A 16,404-nucleotide genomic window follows, 5' to 3' on the forward strand; every position below is an offset into this window, starting at 1 on the left:
CTTGATTGATGCTTGGCTATCTTGTTCTACTAGAACTAACGGGAATATTTCACTGTCAACAAATTCTGTTTACCTGCTGTGTAGTTTATGAGGGTTGAATTCTTCTTTGTTTGAAAATCACCATTTTCACCTCTCCATATGGATACCTGTTTATCGGCAGATAGCTTTGCAGCCAGTATAGATTTTTTCAGGAGAGTCTTATATAAGAAGTCATAAAAAATGAGTATAAATAACTTACACTTAGGCAATTTTTCTTTTTCTTTTTTTTCCCTGCTTGGAAAGATTTGCCCTGAGCTAACATCTTTTGCCAATCTGCTTCTCTTATTTCTCCCTTCCCAAAGCCCCAGTACATAGTTCCATATTCTACGTGTAAATCCTTCTAGTTCTTCCACATGAGCCACCGCCACAGCATAGTCAATGAGAGATGAATGGTGTGGTTCGCTCCTGGGAACTGAACCTGGGACGCCGAAGAGGAGCGTGCCAAACTTTAACCACTAGGCCATCAGGGGTTGCTCCAGGAAATTTTTCTAGAAAAAAATTGGAATCAAGATGTATGATTTATTTCTAAAAATTTCATAACATACTTTAAAACTTGAAATGCTCAACATGTTTAAAAGCACTTTACCACTCAGTTTACCTTAACAAAGATATAGCAAACATTGTGAGAAATATACTTTCAATAGGAAAGTCCAGTTGCAGCTTTATGCTTTTGTAGACCACTCCCAATAACGTGGCTTAAAAAATATAACTGTAAGAGTCTTCAAGAAAATGTATTTCATTTCTATAAAAATCGTTCTTTATAGTGTCTCAATGTTTGTTTCCTACTAAGCTTCTCAACGTTCTTTAGGCTTAACAATATAGTAGAATCAAGCTCCTATAATCTATCTTTTAATCCCACAATCCAGAAAGCTCTATCTCAAAGTCATCAGTGACCTCTTAAATCACCAAATAACATTATTCCCATTTTATACGTGCGAATACTGGGTTTTAAAGAAGTCAAGTTCATGCCCAATATTGTTTAGCTAGTAAGAGGCAGAGCCTAGATATGATTGACTCCTGCTGTCTGATTCTAAAATCCATAAGCATAACCTCTAGGTATACAGCCAAACATAACACTCTGTATTCTTGCAACAGAATAAATGCATTTGCTTTTTCCTTAATGTCTGTAACACGGTTCTTAACTATTCCAATACATTGGTTTCTCCCTTTCTGTAAATGAGAGTGTTCTTCAAAGTACCTTCCTTCCTCTCCGCTCTTCTCTATACATTCCCTCGAGTCCCAGTTCTTGAATTCATTTAACAAGCATTTATTTTATTGAATCCATACAATTCCAGATCCCATGGAAAAGCATGAAAAAAAAACAGTCCCTGGCCTTGAAGGATTTACAGACTACTAGGGGAGAAAACCCTATATGCAAGTCCAATATTATTTTCAAAAAAACAAAAAACAAGTTTGAGTCTGCACAAACACAGAAGGCTACCTATGCCGCACAGCACAGGTTTTCAAGCCTTTTCTGAGGACGACTACAGTTTTTTAAGAAATAGCGTTTAAAATTTCTAAAAGAGCATGCAAGACCTAGAACTTCCCTGATCCACTGTCCCCTTCCCACTACAAGCCATGTTTTTTCTAAGACTCTTAAGAACATCGTTTGAAAACCACTATATTCTAACATCTTAATAGTTTTGCCTTTCATGCCTAGGTCTTTAATCTACCTGGAATGGATTTTTGTGTAAGGAGTAAAGTAGGGTTCCAATTTGAATTTTTTCCATACTGATATCTAATAGTCCCAGGACCACTTAAAGAAACGCCCCTCCTTTGCCCTCTGCTCTGTAAGAGCACTTCTATTAAAAGAAATCAAGTTTCTGGATACACGTGGAACTGGATTTGGGTTCTCTACTGTTTTCCACTGGTCTACCACTGTGCTAATACCAAAGTGCTTTAGTTACTATAGCTTTACATATAATGAATCACTATATCTCATAGATCATGTCTTCTCACCTTGACCTGCTGCTTAAAAATATCTTGGCTATTCTTAGTCCTTTGTATTTCCATATGTATTTTAGAAAACACACGTAATTTTGAGCTCTATAATTTCCTGGCAAACTGGTAAAATACCCACAAAACAAATCTAGATCAGTGGTTCTCTACCAGGGCAATTTTAACACCCCAACCTCCCACCCAAGGGACATTCAGCAACGTCTGGAAACATTTTTGGTTGTCACAAAGTGGGGGGTAGGTACTACTGGCCTCTAGTGGGATTAGGCCTGGGAGATGCTGCTAAGCATCCCACAGTGCACAGGACAGCTGCCACAACAAAGAATTATCCCATTCAAATTTTAATAGTGCCACTTTTGAGAAACCCTGTCCCAAATAAATCAAGGGGCAAATTTGCATGGGCCCATTAAAGGCCAGGGAACGTCTACCAAAAACAATAATTTAATTTTAGAAAAACTGAACTGCCATGTGCCAAATGAGATTTACCCCAATTCATTAAAAAAAAATCATATTATTTGCATAGACCAAAATTCTTATCTTCTTGTTCTCTATAGCAGGGACATTTGCAGGAAGCTTATTGGAGGGGTTAAGTCTTTAAAATACAAAGTTATAAAGAAACAAGACATAGCCAGAAGATACTAAAAAAAAAAAAACAAAACTCATAGAAATCAGTAAGAAACAATCCAATAGAAATATGGGCAATCTAAATGGGCAATTCACTAAAAGGAATATTCAAATGACCAATAAACATATAAAAAGATGCTCAACCTCATTAGTCACCACAGAAATACCAATTCAAACTCACGAGAACACCATCCATGCACCAAAATGTCTAAAATTTTAGAAGACTTGACATATCAAGTGTTAACAAGAATGCTGAACAATGTAATTCCCATATACTACTGGATGTAGGGAAGGGGTTGCATAAACTGGTTCAACCACTTTGGAAAATGTTGGCAGTCTCTACTATAGCTGAACATATCCGTACACTATGACCAGCAATGCCACTCCTAGGGATCTATCCAACAGAAAATACTTACCTATTTGCAAAAGAATGAACAAGAATATTCATAAAAGCATTAAAAGCCTATTGTAGAAACCATCCAAATGTCTAATAACTGCTGAACGGATTAATAAACTGTGATATGTTCATAGAAGTAAATAATATACCACAACAAGAACTACTGCTATATGCAACAGCACAAATGAATCCCCAAAATACAGTGTTAAGCAAAAGTACGCAGACTCAAGAGTACAGATATCACTCCATTTCTATAAAGAGGCAAAACTCATCAATGGTGACAGAAGGGAGAAGAGCAAATACCTGTGGAGAGAAAGGATAGTGACTAGAAAAGAGCAGAAGAAGGGGCTGTAGGGTGTTGGGAATGTCCTATTTTTATCTAGGTGGTAGATACACGAGTGTGTTTACATTGTGAAAATTCATCAAGCTATACACTTAGGATTTGTATGCTTTTCTGTATTTAGCTTATATCTTACTAAAGAATTTGCTTAAAAATATAAAGACTACAACCCTGATTTATCGCATCTGATGTTTCAAGAGACTATTCTAAACAGCCCAAACTCACAATGATGCTAAAATGCAAGTTGTGTATATATTGACAACTGATTTTTTACCAAGGAACAAAGGCAATGCAGTGGATAAAGGATAGACTTTTCAATAAATGGTGTTGAACAATGAGATATCCATAGGCAAAATAAATGAACTTGGATCCATACCTCATACCATATACCAAAAATAACTTGAAATGGATTTTAGACCTAACAGTAAAACCTAAAACTATATTTGATAGAAAAATACTTGTATTCAAAATATATAAAGAACTATCAAAACTTAACAATAAGAAAAAAAAACAGGCAAAATTTCGAACAGACATTTTATCAGAGAAGATATACAGATGGCTAATAAGCACATGAAAAGACACTCAACATCATAAGTCATCAGGGAAATGCAAATTAAAACCACAATGAGATACCACACTACATGCCTATTAGAATGGCTGACAAGACTGGCCATACCAAGTGTAAGCAAAGATGTAGAGAAATGGGAACCCTCGGACACTGCTGGTGGGAATGTAAAATGGTTTAATGTATAAACACTTTGGGTAACAGTTTGGAAGTTTCTTAAAGAGTTAAACATAAGTGATTCACTCATTCTACTCTTATGTATTTGCCCAGAAAAAGAAAAGCACATGTCCATAACAAAAACTTACATACAAATGTTCATAGCAGCTTTATTTGTAATAGCCCAAAACTAGAAACAACTCACATATACATCAACACGTGACTGGATAAACAGTTTGTACTATATCCATAGAACAGAACCTTAATCAGCAACACAAAGGAACAAACTGTTGACACGCACAACATGGATGAATTTCAAAAGAATTATGTTAAGTGACAGAAGCTAGACAAAATCAGTGTCTGATTGTCTGATTCCATTTATATAATCTCTAGAAAATGCAAACTAATCTATAGTGATAGAAAGCAAATCACTGGTTGTTTGGGGAGAGTAAGTCACGGAGGGGTGGGAAGGAGGGATAACAAAGGCGCATGAGAAAACTTTTGAAGGTAATAGATATGTTCACTATCTTGACACTGACTGAAAGTTTCATGGAGGTACACCTTATGATGGAGGCCATAACTTATCAAAGCGTACCATTTATTTTATTTTTTTTTATTTCTATATTTCTATTTGGAAATGTTTATATCAGTACAGTGAAACTAAATTTTAGAGACACTGGATGTCATTAGTTTGGATATCATTAGTTTATTATAAAAGAGAGACATGGAAATTATTTACATGATGAAAGATTTCAGTACTTCAGTGGAATGGGTAGCTTCACGTGATGCCATTTCAATAGTGATTCATTTCAGTCTACATACTTTCCAAGAATGTCACCATCTCTAAATAAGAAATAATCTTTGTCGTCTAGAGCTACTTTGGTGCCTCCGTACTCTGGGAGAAGAACTTTATCTCCCACTTTCACACTAACTGGTTGAATCTCTCCACTCTTTCCTTTAGAGCCCGATCCAACAGCTACTACTGATGCTTGCAAAACTTTTCCTTGAGATTTTTCTGGAAGCGTAATGCCTCCTTTCGTTACAGTTTCGGCTGCACTCCTTTCAACCAAAAGTGGGTCAAAGAGGGGAAGAAACTTTCTAAATGCCTGTCCTGCCATGACTCCGGCCGCCGCAGCCTACGCTCTGCTCTAGCGCCGCCGTCGCAAGCAGAGACCCGCAGTGTGACCCTCGCGACACGTGAACTTGGGACAAGGCACCCGGCGCGCAGGCGCGCTCGCCCCGGGACCCCGCCCCTCCCCGCGCGAGGGGGCGGCCACAGCAGCGCATGCCGCGATTCACCAGGAGGGCCCTGCCCAGGCCCTGACGTGAGGACCCCAAAACGTACCATTTAAATAAATGCAGTTTGTTTTCTCAAGTATATTTCAATAAAGCTTTTCTAAAAAAAATACAAGTTGTATATAAATATTATAAACCAAATTTTCTATAATTAGCTCAAAGTCAACTCCATTCATTCACACAACAAATAGTTATCTAGCACCTACTATACGCCAAGCACTCTGCTGGGTTCCAGTGTTACAATGGTAAGCAAACTGACATGGTTCCTGACCTCATGGAGAACACAGTCTGCTAGGGGAAGCAGAGATTAATAAAAGATGCACACAGACACATGGATAATAAAAACTTCACAGACAAGTGATGTGAAGGAGACAAACACAGTGAGATGACACAAAATAACAGGGAAACAAAATCTGATCTAACGGAAAGGTCAGCATGGCTCCCTCAAGGAAGTGAAATTTAAGCGATACCTAATGGAAGAGGAGGATAACAAGTTGAAGATGTAACTTTCCGCAGAAGAGACACTAACAAAAGCAAAGGCTCTGAGGCAGAAGAAAGCATGACCCTTTGAAGGAATGGAAAGAAAGTCAAAAGGGCTAAGGGTCAAAACAGTGTAGACAACACTATTGGTCACCTCTCCAGTAACTATTCCATCTCCTCTTCCTCACTCCTACCAGAATCACACTTGGGTTCCAGCAGCCACCGTCCTCCACACATAGTCATGTGCTTTAGAGGAAGATGACTCCGTTCTTGATTTTAGGAATTGCATACATTGAGACTTAATTCAGTCATGGCCACCTCTTTTCTCCCTGCCAGTGATTAGTTAAAGAATGGCATGAGTGAAAGCAGGAAAAGAAGTTATTGCGTGCTCTAAACAAGAGATGGTAGTTTGGACCAGGGAGTTGTCAATGGAGATAGAGATTTGCATGGAGAAATAAAGTAGAGCAACGTGTACAGGGTGTCTCCTAGGTTTCTGGCTTAGGCAAATAACGATCAATCTTTTCCATATAGTCAAAGCCAGAGAAATATCTTTTAAAAATTAAGAGTCTTATGTTATTCTTAATATACTTCTCTTAAATAAACCAAATTAGAACTAGTCAAGGATCATACCTAAAACATATTTCATCCTCATGCAGGATACTGGCTTCAGAAGTTCATGCAAACTTATCAAGAATGAATGAGGCTAACTAGATTTTGTCTTACAATACAAATCAATGTTTTCTAAAATTCTAACCTATAATTAACAATCCTGGCTACAAATAACATCAATTTCTGAATATCATTTATTTTGCCTTGCCTGCTTCAAAAAATGATTTAAGCAAGCAAAATGTCCAAATCAATTAAAAGCCAAGCCAAGAATAAAGTAATCCAAGGATTTCTGACCACTCTTGTGTTATCTAAAAATAATTCCAGAGAAATTATATGGAGGTACCTAATCAATTATGCTCATCAAATTTATCAAATTAGGTCTCATAACAACAGAAATGAAGGTTCCTATTACAGATACCAACAGACCCAGGCAAAAATATAAGCTACCTTGACAAGTTGATGAAGTGCCATTTCTTTCAGAAGGTGGTGTACTTGGACTGTTGAAATGATGTGAAGTTCCTCGGTCCTTGCCATCGTTTATAAAATTCTTTGAATGGCACGTACAACGACGTGAAAGAAACATATGCACAAAGAGACAAGTGTACACAGGCATACCCACATGCACACAAACACACAAATGCACCCATACATGCACAGGAGCAAGATGATGCCATTTGCATTTGGTAGAAAGTTCTGGGAGTAGAATGGAGGAGGAACGAGGGGCAGGGAAAGCAGAGACCACTCAGGGTATGTCAGTCAGTGCAGTCACCTCACTACTCATAAGTGTGGAACGAGGCAAGGGCAGCAGTAATAGAGGGAGGAGGTGGATTAGGGGCGTGTGTGGAGCCAGCAGACCTGGTGGTATGGGTAGCAGACATGAAGGTCAATGTGGTCTCCCAGGGTCACCGGGGGCACTGATGGGGATACAGAACACAGGAGCCAGGGTACATTTGAGTGAAAGGAGATCAATTCAGCCTGCAAGGGGTGAGGGGGCTGCAATGGGAGCCATGGGCATCCTGGTGGGGGCATTTAGAGCAGGCTGGACACTTTGCTTTTAGTTCAATAGGTCTGGTAGGAAAGTGCGGGGTGGAGCCATCAGCTCCAAGGATGGAGCTGGAGCCTGGACTAGGACCAGCTCTCTCAGGGGAGCTTGGAGTGACGGGGGCTGGTCCAGGATCCCTGGGGCTGGGGCAAAAAAGACCATGGGAGTAGGGTGGTACATACGAGGAAGCCATTGCTTTATCTTACTAGCTTTTAATGCAGAGGTGTACTGCTTCCCATTCTGATAACATTCTCCCTTCCAGATAAGCTTTCTCAGAAGAAATCAAACCCAAGAGTAACGATGGCTAATTATGCAAAATTAAGAACATAAATTCACAGGATCCCCCCCAAAAATGATTTAATCACCACCTACATGGCAAAATGAGGGGCCTTTATGAAGATGAGGGAGGAGCAGGATCCTATCTCCAGGTCAGCCAAGGGCCAGACAGGTGAGCAGGGAGCAGGTGTAGGGTCCCCCACCCAGCCCTGCAGCTGTCACTTGTGACTGCTGGACTGAGTGTGCTCTTCATGCTGTGACCTGAGGGACCCAGTTTATTCCTACCCACACTGTGGAGGTCATTTGAGAGTCTCTGGGAGGGCTGGGCAGTGGGCATGCGTGTGTCCCAGGTCAGGCACCTGCACTGGGTTAGTGTCTCAGTCCTGTTGTTCAGAACCCCAGGTGGACGTGGGCCAGAATTTGCTCTCTTGTGTATTTGATGGTGTCTCCCAGGCAGAGAAGGACACTTTCCTGCCCAGCAGGGGAGAGGGGAACTCAGTGAGGCCTTGGACAGATTTCCATCCACAATGGGTCCCTGTTAACCCCTTACTCCTGGTGAAGTTATAGCCAAGTCAGGTAGCCTAAGACATAGTTTCCTCAGAGGCCAAAGTCATGGTTTGGAAGAAACTTTGCATATTTTAAGCCCATCTATAAATGTGAGGAATGTTGTCCCTATTATGTGTTTATGTTTTGCAAGCCTACTGCACTGGGGTTGCCATTAAAAATCAAACACAACCTTACAAAACGTGTTATCAACTTCAAAAATCCACGGTGCTGTTGGAACAATATTTGAGGTCTGCAAATGTCTAGATGACACCCAGTCCCTAGTCATTACCCTCCCACAGGGACCGTCACATCCTCACCTCCTTGGGACCCCTCTGTGCCTCTTGTTGGTACTTATGTGACCTGGACATCACTGACACTCTGGCCTGGGCTCCAGGCATCCCCAACTGTACAGTACAAGGTTCCTGCCCCCTGTCTGCCCACTTGCCTCCCTATGCCCACTGTCCCTCTCTCGGAGCTGGTCAACTTGCCAGCCTCAGTCTTGTCCACCCAGGCTGCAGGACCCAAGTTCCCCTCTCTTTGCCTTTTCCTTGTTAAATGCCCATGTCTAGGTCCTCCCTCTCCCCTACCCCTGAAAAGACTGGTCTCATTCAGTCCTGAGAGTTGTCCTCAGCCTCTCAAGGAAAGTGAGTCCCAGCAGACCCCGGAGTGAGTTGGGAGCTGGTTCTGGGTAACCAGATCCTGGCAGTTGGTCACACCCAAAAACTGGGGAATATCATGCAATGTGTGCTCATCATCAGAATGAAACTGTACGTGATTTCAGGGGAAACGGTTTGGCAATAGTAATGGTTAGAGGACCTGAGGCCTTCAACGGTGTCAGGACAAAGGAAGGTCTGGACACATAATCATCATAATTTTCATCCCATGTTCCTCAATTAAATGAATGGTCGGATGGATGCTGGATGGATGGATGATGAATGGATGGATGAAAGGGTAGTTGATGCAAGGATAGTGACTGGATGGATGGATGGGTGCGTGGATGTGTGGTTTACAGTTGGATGGATGGATGAGGGATAGCTGAATGGATGAATGCATGGTGGATGGATGGATTGTGGGTGAATGCATGATAGATGGATGGATAGATGGATCGATGGATACATATGAGGCCAGGATTAATAAAGCACACATGGATACCTCTAAGGTAACAGGGTCTAAATTCACTTGACCATCACTGTGAGCTCCATGCACACTTGCTCCATCCTCTCCTCTTACTTGCTCACACCTTCCTTGATCTGTGTTGGGGGCATGTCCAGTTCTGAGAGGGATCCAATTCCTTTTGCAGTTCTCCTCTCAAAGGGCCCATTAACTGCCCCTCCCCTTCAGGATCTTAGGGCCATGGCAGCTCCTATGGAAATCTTACAGGACGTTTACTATTAGTGTCAGCTTCCTCTGCTGATCAGACGGGAGGGTGGACCCAAGCGTGGAGACACATGGCTGTTTGCCTCCCACAACTCCCTCAACCATTTAACCTCTCTTTCCCTAGTTCATCCAAATTCACAGTCCATATTCCTTGAGCTATGGACATCTGCTCCGATGTTAGTCATTTTAGAGACATCTGGGCTCAGTTCTTTCAGTCTTTTACATTTTTCTCCCTAAAGCCCTTATTACAGACATCCCTTTATTCCAGCTTTGAGGAAAATGGTATAGAAAGCCCTGGGCTAGACCAATAACCTCAAGGAAAAGTGGCATCAGCCCTGCTGCCCTTCAGCTTCACAATGAACTTCATGGTCATTTGGAGTTCAAGAGGCACATCATGGAGGTGTTCTTCTCTCCCCTCCCACTTCCAAGCTCCCCAATCCTGAGCCTGGGGTCCTGGAAACAGGCCTCACCCGCCACCAGTGCTCTGCAGCCAGGCCGCAGCCTGCCAAGTTGATCCAACATCCTCTACATTATTAAATGTGCTGGTTTTTCTAGCAGACGCAACACAATAAAGATGGTGGTGATGGTAACGAACGTAATGGTGAGTCACCATCGTGTACTGAGAACTAATTCTGGGGTGGTTCTCTGAAAAATGCTTTACCCGCCTTACCTCATTCACATCTTGCAAAAGCCCTGTGCTGCGAGTGCTTGAAGAAGGGGAGTCTTTGTACTTCACATGTGAGCTAGAAATTCAATAGATTGATAGGTATTGGTGATCTCTGAGCCTGGAATATAAGTTTTGGACTGGCTTCTTTTGAGACAAGGAACAGAGGTCTCTTGTCTACAGGAGAAGTGGGCAAATGGACAAGGGGCAGACAGTACCACAGTCATCCTGCTGGAGCTGGTGGACCCCAGGTAGGCTCACCTGTCGGCTCAGGACTGTAAGTGGGATGGGCGAGGGCGATGGTCGGGATATTCCCCACAGTAGGCTGACAGCCTCTTCAGGATCCTGTTGGGCGCTGTCAGCAAGATGAGCTTTATGACTACTTGGAATAGGCCTGAGGGGGCAGTTCTGAAAGTCTGTTAATGAGAGGCTAAAATTCCCATCCTTCAGGGGCAAGAGGAGGTAGTCAGGAGGTTGAATGTTCCGTAGCTCATTCCCTTCCGCCCACCACACTTGCTGGGTGTGGTTTTATAACATCCTCATATCTGGAGACACAAAGAGAAATCAGATGGAGTCTTCAGCCCACCTTCACCGTCTCCTTGAGCAGCAGATGGACAAGCTTGTCCCAAGATGAGCGACAGTCCTGCCATCTGCAGCCCGCAGCCTCATCATGCTTGAGATGGGAGGCCTTCACCAAGGAGTGTATTCCTGGCTGAGATTGGGGGAGGCGGAGTTTGCAAGATTCATTGGACAATCTCCTGACCATTCATTCTATGTGGCCACATTGGTACTTCCTGGGGACATTGGTCGGGGAGGTCATGGAGGTCCGTGAGCTCAGAAGATCATGGCAGTGGAGGATGATGAGAGGTGATGGAAGGGGTTACAGGATTGACCCTATCGTTTAATTTTGTTGGAGTAAAGATGGTTCAGAACCCCAGGCCAGGCAGGGGCCGGGCCAAATGGATAGGCTAGTGGCGCTTCCCTGGGTTGGGGGAGGCAGGATGGGTGTTGAGTGAAGAATGAGGAGGGTGCCTTTTGGTGTCAACAGTCGGGGCTCACCCCCTGGAGACCTTGGTATGCTTCCATCACCAGAACAGGGCTCCAAGGTGGCTTCTGTTGTCCAGGAAGCCCAGTGGATGCAAAGTATTTAAAGTGCCCTTTGTGGAATCATCACCTTGAAATTCAAAGCCTGTAAGTGGCCACTGGCTCAGCTGCATGGAGGGCCTGGGCTTCCAGGGGGCAGCATTTCTGCAGGAATGTGCCAGGTGACCACCTAGACTGTGAATTTGGATGAGGACTCGTGTGATAGAGCCCCCCTCCCCTGCCCCTTGAAAACCTCAGATCATCACCTAGGGAGACAGTTTACCCTCTACTCTCAGAGCCATCAGTTATCCCGGCTGGTCCCCACACACATCTCGTGTTCTTTCCACACCATATCAACGAACTGACTTTCTCCAGTTTCCCAGATCCCAGACACACTCTTTGCTGGACACCCCTCCAACTGTGAGCCTTTCTCACTGAAAGTGGCTCCATGCCCAGGGACAGGACACCTGTGCTTCCCCTACCTCACAGGGTCATCACCCTCAGGGGACACGACACCATGCTGAAACAGTTCCATCATCTTCTCTTATTCCATCCAGAGAACCAGTAAAGAAATTTGGGGTTCAGGTCAGCTGCTCCTAAGCTCCCTGCAGCATATGGAACAACTTATGAAAAGAAGCTTCAGGGAGCCTTGGCTGATGGCAGTGATCTGAGGCCAGCTGAGAGACCTAAGGTGGACAGCATCCCTGCCAGCCACCAGACACGTTTACTCTGTACTGCTGGGGATCTGAGCCTCCATCCCTCCTGACCTCGCAGCTCCCTGCACTGGGGCCTCCCACACCCTGTTTTCCCTCCTTCAGGCATTAAGACCCTCCCCAATTGCATGAACCCCAACAAGTCCAACATGGCCCTAATCCATGTCGCTTCTAGGGTGGAGATCCATCATCAACACTTGGTTCATCCTGGAGAGGGTCCATGGCATTGCTTAATTCCAAGACAAGATGAATAACCAGGACATGCAGATGATGAAGTCTTCAGTGGGGGTCTCCACAGGACAGGAGGGGCCTTAGAGGCAGTGGTGTGGCCACACAGAGTGGGCTGTCTACCTGGACCAGCACATCTAGCAGCTGCACTGAGCTTTTGAGCCAAACTGTGTCCTGTGCACTGATGGAGAAGTGTGTGTGTGTTCATGTGTGTGTGCAATTTGAGGTGTGGGTGTAAGCCTGCACTGTCTGTCTCTCCACCACCATTGTGACTCAACCCCTTTGGGCCACTCTGCATCCACCCAGATGATCCTTCTGACATCCTAGACCCTCAGGCCCTGTCCTCTGCCCATCTTCTCTCAACTCCCACCACCCACTGCCCTGGCATCACTCTGTGCATTTAACCATCTCCACCATGACCGACACCCCCATTTATGGCCAGCCCATTTAAGCCAGTACCCACCAGTGTCTCTCCAGCCCACCCACTGGGGGCTCCCTCCCCTTATGAGTCCTCAGCCCACTGGGTCTCCGTCTGCCAACCTTGCTCCACGTTCGCTTTCCTTCCCCTACGTCACGTCCTTCCTTCCTCTGCACACACTGAGCTCCAGGACAGCCCCACGCTCCTATCCTGCAGCTCTGTCCTGTTCCTTCCATGATCCCGGCCAGATGAAATCCACCCTGGGACCCAGCTCTGCACCTTCTCTGCACATGCCCCAGCTGTGAGAGGGGCAGAGGCTGGTGCAGAGCGAGGGCTGGTCCCACCGTCACATCATGACGGCAGACCACAAGGCCCCTCGGTACTGCCCACACCCCTCACAGTGTCCCTGGGTCACCTCACTCCTCCCCGCTCTAGGTTCATTTCACATGTCCCTTCTCTCCTCACCATCCACCCCTGCTTCCCTGTGCAGGACAAACCTTTACCACAACAAGGCTCAGTGCACGGATTGTGCACACTGTATTGTGCACGGCTCAGTGGGGCAGCTTGAGGGTATGGTGTGCACACATGTTGCCAGCTGGGAGAGGGCTGAGGTGCAGCTTCTGAGACTCAGACTCCCCCAGGGAGAGGTCAGGCCCAGGCAACTGGGAGGGGCAGACACCCTGGAAGGGAGAAGGGCCACACCAAGGGACTGTCCCCTCTCCAGGATGAACATCTCAGGGGGCTTCAGGTTCTAATGGGCCAGGCTGGGAAGATGGGACTCCACTCAGGAGGGGCTGGGGGCTGATTCAGGTGAGGGGGAAGAGAGTGTAAGGTCACTGGCTCCTGAAGGCCGGACATTGACAGCCTGAGCCCCCTCCTCTTGGTGTGGTCCCCCCTGCAAGCCATCAAATGCACGGATGTCCCTCATGGAGGGGCTGTAGCAGAGTTGACAGTGCACCCCTGAATCCAGGGAGTTCCACACCATCCCATCCACAGAGGACAAGTCTCTGCTTTCCCATGCCAAGTGGCCCCTTTCATGTGGAGTCTTCAGATAAGGGGACCACCCCAGGGTCCTCAGCCAACGAGGAGGCTCCTTGGCTCAGGTGACTCCTGTCCCAAATAGAAAACAGTACAATGAAGAGTATAGACAGGACACATAATCCCACCACTATATCCACCTCCCCTAACTCCCAGATCTGGTCCTTTGGATTTGAGTGTGGATCAAACTGGGAAATTCGCTTTTGGCTTTTCATGGCATTTCCATCACCCTCCAGACTCTCCAATGTCCTCGCTGGAAGGACTAACCAGCTAGAGAACACCCGGTTAGTTAACCTCCTGTATGTATAGAGGGGCAGGAACTGAGATGGGGAAGGAAGGAGGAACCCCAGGCCTTTGACCCTTCCTCCTGCACCTCAGCATCAGCTCTGCTCTGTCCGCTCACCCTCACCTGGAGAATGTGTCTTGACTGGATCCCCATCCTGCTCCTCCCTCCGCCACAGGCCATCGTCCACCAGCTCCCCAGCCCAAAGAGTTAAGGATGGCAAGAACAACTACAAGAGCCATTATTTATGGAGTTCTTGCCCTGTGCCAGCAAGGAGTTAATTATCTCACCGAGTAAGAGAGAGGTTCCAAAAGTAACCCATTTTACAAATGAAGAAACTGAAGCCCAGAGAGTTAATCTCATGGCCAGGGTCTCTGAGGTAGGAAGAGGTTACATCCAGGATATGAATGTAGACCCATAAGTCTGGAGTCTCATAATAGCACGTATGCTTTGGGACTAATCAGTAAAAAAGTTTATAATCATGAGATTGGATTTGCAAGTTGGAGCATAGCATACATACCAGCAAGTACAGAAATCATACTTGCATTGATCCGTGACTTATCCAAAGGGAACACCACCGCTAACCAGTACCCACAAAAATAGAACATGACCAGCCCTACAACGGCCCTCTTATGTGTCCCTCCCAGGTCACTGACCTCTCTCCCCCAAGGGGAACCAATATTCTAACTTCTGAATTTGTTTTTCTTGTCTTTGAACTTGATTTAAATGGAATCATACAGTGTCTTCTTTGGTGTCTGGCTTCTTTCATTTTGCTTGTAAGATTCATCAATATTCTTGAATGTGGCTGTAGTTAATTTTTATTTCTGTATAGTATTCCACTATAAAACATATAACCCATTTTATTTATCCATTCCACTACTGATGCGGAATGGGTTGTCTACAATTTGATGATATGCCAAAAAATGCTGCTCTGGACATCTTGTACATCTTTTGGTGAACATATGAACATATCTGTGTTGGGTATATACCTAAGCATGGAATTGTTGGGTCATAGAGTATGTGTATGTCCACCTTTAGGAGATACTACCAAAGAGTTTCAAAGTGGATTAAACAGTTTGCACTCCCAGCTGTGTATAAAAGTTCGAGTTGCTCCGCATCTCCACCAACACTTGGTGCTGTCAGAGGTTTGATTTTAACTGTGGTGGTGTATGTGTAGTGGTAGCTCATTGTGGTTTTAATTTGCATTTTCCTCCTGAGTAATTACGTGGAGCCCTTTTCCATTTCATTGTTCTCATTTGGTTATCTTTTTTTTGAAGTACCTTTGAAAATCGGTCCTTTTTTCCTGGTGGATTGTCTGTAATATTTTTATAAATTTACGGGAGTTAGTTAAATATCCTAGATAAGAGTCTTGTGTCAGATAAATGAATGGCAAGTGTTTATCCCCTTTGTGCCTGCCCTTTTTCCTCTCTTAAAAGTTTCTTTTCACTGAAAGTTCTCATTTTTAATAATTTCCTGTTTATCTTTTTGTTCCTTATGTTTACTATCCTTTGTGTTCTGCGAAATCTTTGCCTGCCCCAAGATCCTGAAACTGTTTTCCTAAGGTACCTACTATAGAACTTATTGTAAAAACCCCCGTTTAGATTTAAAATCCACCTGGAATTGATTTTTGTTGGTACAGCCGGTATGGAAAACAGTGTTTTCTCAAAGATTAAAGATTAGAGTTTTCTCAAAAGATTACAAATGGAACTCGCATATGATGAAGCAATCCCACTACTGGGTATAGTTCCGAAGGAAATGAAATCAGTATCTTCAAGTGATATCTGCCCTCCCATATTCACTGCAGCACTTGTCACAATGTTACCGAACCAAAATGAGTTCCCTATTTGGTGAGTTGAAATCAAAGCCTTTGCCAAAAGTAGTTCTCACACAAAGTACAATTCATTTGCAGCAAATAAGGGGACCATAGGGAATCGCTTCCAAAGCTTTGGCTCTCTCAGCAAGGGAAAACAAGTGCCTTTTATTTTTGGTAGGGAATAAATATTCAAAAGGAAATTTTCGTCATCACGTATAGAGGTGAGTATAAGCTAGCCCAGGCGTAGTTTGAAAACATGCTTTCACCTACATTTCATGTTATGCTAATAAGGCGTAAGCTCCTCCTGGGGTGGAGATCTTAACATTAAAATGAAGCAAAAGTAACTTTGGAGACATCTTGGCCCATCTGTGCAGGCGTTGCTTTTGCAGTGGGGTTTGGACTGGTTCAGGGTGGTTGGTGATTGCGTCTCTTAATGTAACTGAGAAACAAATTTGAAAAAG

General features: G+C 44.3%; 1 pseudogene; it reads right to left on the reverse strand.

Annotated features, from left to right (window-relative positions):
• Positions 1–4,763: 4,763 nt before the first annotated feature.
• Positions 4,764–5,369, reverse strand: LOC147911489 (10 kDa heat shock protein, mitochondrial pseudogene; annotated as a pseudogene).
• Positions 5,370–16,404: the final 11,035 nt, after the last annotated feature.

This window comes from Ceratotherium simum, unplaced genomic scaffold (genome assembly GCF_057802395.1).
Source record: "Ceratotherium simum simum isolate JZ-2026a unplaced genomic scaffold, ASM5780239v1 HiC_scaffold_43, whole genome shotgun sequence".
NCBI classification, from domain to species: domain Eukaryota; kingdom Metazoa; phylum Chordata; class Mammalia; order Perissodactyla; family Rhinocerotidae; genus Ceratotherium; species Ceratotherium simum.